This window comes from Chiloscyllium plagiosum, chromosome 2 (genome assembly GCF_004010195.1).
Source record: "Chiloscyllium plagiosum isolate BGI_BamShark_2017 chromosome 2, ASM401019v2, whole genome shotgun sequence".
Classification (NCBI taxonomy): Eukaryota; Metazoa; Chordata; class Chondrichthyes; order Orectolobiformes; family Hemiscylliidae; genus Chiloscyllium; species Chiloscyllium plagiosum.
Window position 1 is genome coordinate 109990664 of NC_057711.1, and position 6405 is coordinate 109997068.

At 38.7% G+C, this 6405-nt stretch overlaps 1 non-coding gene across 1 annotated transcript; it reads left to right on the forward strand.

The window, feature by feature from the left end:
* The first annotated feature begins 1979 nt into the window (after nucleotides 1-1979).
* Nucleotides 1980-2052, forward strand: trnat-ugu. The gene has a single exon. It is a non-coding gene; the product is annotated as a tRNA-Thr (tRNA).
* The last annotated feature ends 4353 nt before the right edge of the window (nucleotides 2053-6405 follow it).

The following is a 6405-nucleotide window of genomic DNA, read 5'->3' on the forward strand; positions in this document are numbered from 1 at the left end:
GTCTATGTTGATACTCTTATGAATCCAGACAATTGCCAAATGGCATGTACAGTGCTATGCATATCCCCTGAAGGATATCCAGAATATATTCAGAAATCTGATGTTTTCAGCCAGCTTTACCTGTTGTTAATGACACGAGGTAAATCCTCCTGCTTAACTTAAACCAGCAACACAGAAAATATTTATCCCTTGCAGTAATCTGTGAAATTTCGAGAGGCCAAGAACTATTTAAAGTAAAAATTAACAACTTTATTTCTTAATGTGTAACAGAGAATAATTAACTAACAACTATTTACAAATCCTTCCTCTAAACTATCTTTTACCTTCCCTTCTATAATTCTAGTCTGGTAAAACCCCTGATTAAGATATACCAAAAATTTAAGTTTTCAAAACCAGCCAGCTGTCCAATCTTCTATTTGAATCTTCCTGTGTCTTATTTTCTTCTTATTAGGGATTATGCTTCACAGGTCACAGATCAATAAAGGTACATTTAAGAGAGCAATTCTCCAGGCAGTCTGTAGATGTCATTGGCTTGGCAGTTCTCCTCCTAACTGTTCAATTTTCATTGGTCCTATACCCCCAAAGCATCAGATTGTGTCATTGGCTTTTAAGACTGTCAATACACTAAATTGATTCGAGTTTGGTATTTTTTGGAGTATAATTTAAATTGATTGGCCTAATTTGAATCTGTCTTGTCGTTTCCAGGCAACCAGCTAATCTAGCTTTCAACCATGTGTTACATTGTTACCTTATTCAGAAAACTTGGTGCTGTCAGGTAGTTCTACTAGCTTTTAACTCTCTTAAAAACTTATATCTTCATTACATTATCAATCACTAAATTTTGAATCTAGGTTAATGAAAATGTTAGCCTTTGCACATTGTCACAGCATTTCTTTGATGGTTAGCATGAGATAATGACATCAGTGGTGTATCTAGATCCATTGTGTTGATGTGTGCTCTTAGCTTTCCAAGTTGCTTCACTGCTACCATACTGATAATCTGTTCGTTGGGAGACATTCTCCATTCTCAATAGACATACTCTCACTATAGGATTTCTTATGCCAAATTCAATTCAATCTTTAACTAAATCAACCTTTGGACGAGAAAAACACAAGTTAATTTGGTTATGTATTGTTCCCTGGACTCTTTTTCACCCTGGATCCTAATATCGAACAGATTTTATTCACAACTTCTATTTAGTTGAGTTCAAAGCATGCTGTCAATTCTTTTAAAAATTCTGTTCTCTGATCATTCTGCACTTGTTGGAAGTTTATGGTAGAATACATTTTGTAACAGTGATAAGAGTCAAGCTATTGAGGCTGCTTTGTTAATTAAATATGTTTCAATTTCATGTTTTGCCTTTGCTACTGGAAAAGCTAAGACATTCTCCTTCATACTGCTAAGACAATTAATTAAACTGGACAAGTCCAACAAGTTGCAACTGAGCCAAAATGGGACTAGCATCCTTGCATTGGATGGTGGGGGAAATGTGAATTTCCAGTACTGTTTATGAGGTTTCAATTAATTTGGCAGGAGTATGGAATGCAGAGTGGAGATACAGTAGGGGATATGCAGAAACAAGTAAAGATTAAACTGTAGTCAGTCTGGAAGCCAGATTATATATAGTCAAGTTAAGGCAAAAGGGGGCATGATAAGCTGAATGGTATTTATTTCAATGCAAGAAGGCTTGCGAGCTAAGTGAATGAGTTCAATGTATGGATTGACGTGTCAGAACATGCTTCATTGTTATCATCACTGAGTAAAGAGCAGGACTGGCAGCTCAAGATTCCAGTGGATAGAATCCTCAAGCAAGAGATAAAAGGGTCAGGTGTAAAATAGAAGATATGGCAATATTGATCAAAGAGTCAATTATTGCAATAAGATTCCTCAAATCAGGCCATTTGAGTAGAACATAAAAAGAAAAAGATTACAAACAGTCATTGTTGGGAGTCTACTATAGACATTATTCTCTGGATTCTGGCCCCATAGCTCAGCAGTTAGAATGCTGGTCTTGTAAGCCAGAGATTGTGAGTTCAAATCTCACTGGGGTCTCTTAGCGTTTAGCCTTGTTGCCAGCCCCCATTCAGTTTCAACACTTGGTATGAGACTGAGGAATACTATGTTCCATTAATCCAGCATCTGCAGTCATTGCTTTTACCTACTATAGACATCAAACAGTCAGGGAGAGATAGGACAGATATGTAGACAAGTATCAGAGAAGTGAAAAAATAAGAAGACAATAATAGAAGGGAACTTCAATTTCCCCAATATTAACAAGTATAGATGAAGTATGAAAAGCTCAGAAGGTGCAGAATTAACAAAACGTTTATGCAAAAAGACATTGGCAAGGCACTTCTATTCATTCTGGTTGTCACATATTTCTGTTGTGTTCACACCCTGGATGCAAATTAACCTGTTAGCTTCACTTAGTATTGCTCTGAGTCCGTTTCATTGGTGTTATGGTGCAAGATAATTCCATCATTTCCATCATAGTATTTCAGCACTAGCATTGCAGTCACTAGTTGTTGAATTTAAATGCATGCTGTTTTTCTCTCTCTGCCACAGAACCATTCCATGTCCTTGGCAGTGAGCTGGTGTAATGATTCATACTTTGGTGACAAATTTGGCAAGAATTTAGCCAATTAGTTGACAAATCCAACAAATCCTTTCATTGTTTATGCTATCACTTCTGCAGCTCTCATCTTTTCTGGATCCATGGCAAAGATCTTTAGTTGTGAGTAAATGGCACACATATTCGAATTCTGGCATCTTTAATTGCAACTTCTACGTGTTTGATTTCAGGTTTAGTTGGTGAGCAGTGTCAAGCAGTTGAACCAGAATTTAATTCTTGTCATCAATGGTTTCATCTATTGCCTCTCCGCATCTATGAAATTTCAATGGATCAAACACTACAACTTCCACTCTGGGAAGATTGCCTGCTATCTCATGTTTCCTCCATTTATATTCTTCTGGAGTGCTGGAAATGTCAAACGGCATTGCAACCATCTGCATTTCCATAACGATGTCTCCAGAATGTAATTAGAAAGCTGTTCCTTTCATCCAGCTTCACTTGCCAGGAACGATCCTTTACATCTATGATGATAAAATGTTGGTCTTTATAAATTGTGACAAAGTTTGAGGTTGTGAGGTATCTTCAGGGCTTTATTTAGATTCTTAGCATCAATGTATACTCTCAGCTTTCTAGGTTGATTCACTGCTATCGTGCTGATTATCCATCTTGTAGGTGCTGTCACTTTCTTGATTACTGCTTCTTTTCCAGCTCTTCTTATCTTTCAAGCTGGCCTTGAGACCAGCTAGAACTCTCCTATGATAATACTGAATGGGTCTTGCAGTCTCATTTATTTGAAGATGACATTCTCCTGGAAGACATCCTAACCCTGCAAACGTATCATTGTACACATCTAGGATATGATCCACAGTGAATGGTTCAGTGAGCACCAACACTTTGCAGATATTTTTTGGTATGCCAAGGGTTACCTGTCTGAGCTTTAGACTTTTTCTGGCTGAGTTTAGTGTCAATAGCTTGCTGTCTATGATGTAAAACTCCAGATCATCGTAACTGTTATTGCGATGGCTTGCAGTGTAAATTCTTGGCACTGTCTGCTGTCTTCATTCCAACAGTCGCAAACAATATCTCACTTATCAGATTGACTGAACCAACTCATTGTATGGTCTACAGTGAATCTTCAGCTGATTGGTCTCCAGTGGCCATATGTATCTGTTTGTTATTCTTCCTTTTCAGCCATCCTCTTGTATGCAAAATGATTCAGCTTTTATGCAGTAAGAACACTGCTTTCCCCATGCTGGACATGGCTCTTTTTTTTTTGCATGATGTTTTCTGCAATATTTGCATCCTACCTTTGGCTGAGATTGTTCTGCCCTCTATGCCTGGACCATCTGTCAGCAAGACCTGATCTGTTCAACCATAAATCTGCTCGAACTGTTGATTCACAAACTTGGCATTGCTGCACATGTCGATTGCTCTCCTGAGTGTAGGATTGTCTTCTCACAATGGGTATGCTTTCATTTTTGGAACCCTCATTCCTAGTAGAATCCTGATCTTAATGAGCTCATCCTTAATTGTGCAAATTTAATGGTTTTCTGCAATCGGAGTTAACAATGTCACATATTGATCAATGAGTTTTTTTATCACTTTGTTCCCAAATTTTGTTCGGATGTTACATTCACTTGGGCTCAAGGTGTGCCTTCAAATCTTTTAATATTTTTGTTGTGTGTATTTTTTCTGCTCTTCAGAGAGATTTTGTGTGAAACATATTTTAAAATTGTCTCCGCTCAACAATGATAAACATGTAGCAATTGTACTTGTTTTGGTTTGCTCAACCAATCTGTCGTTATTGCATAATTCTGCCATTGTTCATGCAAGAATTCCGAGTTCTGCTACATATCCCATAAGACATAGGAGTGGAAATTAGGCTATTCAGCCCATCAAGTCTGCTCTACCATTCAATCATCTGACCAGTGGTGGGGAAAGTGAAGGATCCATGGAAAATAAATTGGGTGGGGGTGTGGTTGGAGAAATCCAGAGATCTGTGAATCAAAGGTGACTCATGGAAAGAACTGAGTGGTGAATCAAGAGAGAATTGGGGGAAGAGAGAGATTGGTGCATGAAAGAGGTTAGGGGAACGAAAAACAAAAGATCAATCCTTTTGTGGGCACACTTTGTTGCATAGATTCCAGCATCTGTAGTAATTGCTCCTACCTTGCTGCTTTGGCAGCTCTAGTAGCAGTACTCTTGACCTCCTCCACCCAACAGAAGTTAAATGCCACAGTTGTCCTCAATCTACTAATCAAGAGGTGACTATTCTGCATCCAGCAGAACAGCACAGAGAAATTAGCAAAATGCCTCATGCCATCTAATTCTATTGATTAATAATGAAAAGAAATTTCTAAAATGCATGATTGAGATCATTACGTAATCTTTTTATTGGGTTTTGCCACACACAATTGTGCAAAGCATATTAATTCACAGGTTTATTTTCAAGAGGCAAAATACATTTCATCACTTTTAAGTCTTATTGCAATAGTCAGGTCTGTAATTCGGGCACTGTTATGCACAGAAATGTGATAATGAGCATGCCCCTCAAATGAATTTTCTTTAAGAAAATACTTGTAATCACAAGAAGAAGGAGGCTGTAAAAGGCTCTGGTCAGACTGCATTTGGAATATTGTCAGTAGTTTTGGGTCCTATTTTAAGGAAGGGTGTTCTGGCATTGGAAGGGATCCAGAGGAGATTCACACGAATGATCCTGCAGGTGAAGGGCTTGGCATATAAAGAGGCATTGAGGACTCTGGGTCTGTACTCAACGGAGCTTAGAAGGATGAGAGGGAATCTCAGCGAAAATTACCGAACACTGAAGGGCCTAGATAGAGTGGACATGGATAATATGTAAGGGAGAGAGAATAGGACCCAAGGGCACAGTCTCAGAGTGAAGGGATGATACTTTAAAACTGAAATGAGGAAGAATTTCTTCAGCCAGAAAGTGGTGATTCTGTGAAACTCATCGCTGCAGAAGGCTGCGGAGGCCAAGTTATTGAGTGTCTTTAGGTTAGAGATAGATAGTTTCCTGATGAGACATCAAAAGTTACAGGGAGAAGACAGGAGAATGGAATTGAGAATATTATCAACCATGTTTGAATAATGGAGCAGATTAATGGGCTGAATGGCCAAATGCTGCTCCTCAATCTTATGGTCTTATTGGATCAGCTGTGATCGTATTGAATGGCAGAGAAGGTCTCGCATGGCCTATTTCTGCCCCTTGATTTGGTGTGTACTTGATTGTTTGTAAGCTTTTTTAAAAACTGACTTGCATTGCCAGGAAGTTTGATGTTGCAAGTTTGGTTGGGTGATACTTTATGCTCTGTGCTGACCTGATGACCGAAATTTCCATGAGAATATTAAAATAAGTAACATTCGCCAGGTTGCATAGCAACCACCCGCAGATTGTCTACTGACCTTTTATTGCACAAGGCACAGTGCCATTTCCATGATTGCCTGTTGTTATTTCCATTGTTCAAAGTCTATTATTATATCAAGTGCAGAAATTGACACTGAGCTGCCTGATGCTTACAATGGACACAGGTTCATCCACTGAGGAATCCTTCTTGTAAACTGCATTTAAAGCAATTGGCTGGAAGCTAAATAATGCAAATGCTGGGAATCTGAGAGAAAAGTTTGGAAAATTACTCTGCAGTGTCTTTTTCCATTTGCTCTTACTTAAGTCATGGACATTGCTGTCGAACTCAGCACGTATTGCCCGTTTGCCCACTCTGAGTCTGTACTCAATGGAGTTTTGAAGGATGAGGGGCAACCTGATTGAAACTTACAGAATACTGAGAGGCCTGGTTAGAGTGGACGTGGAGAAG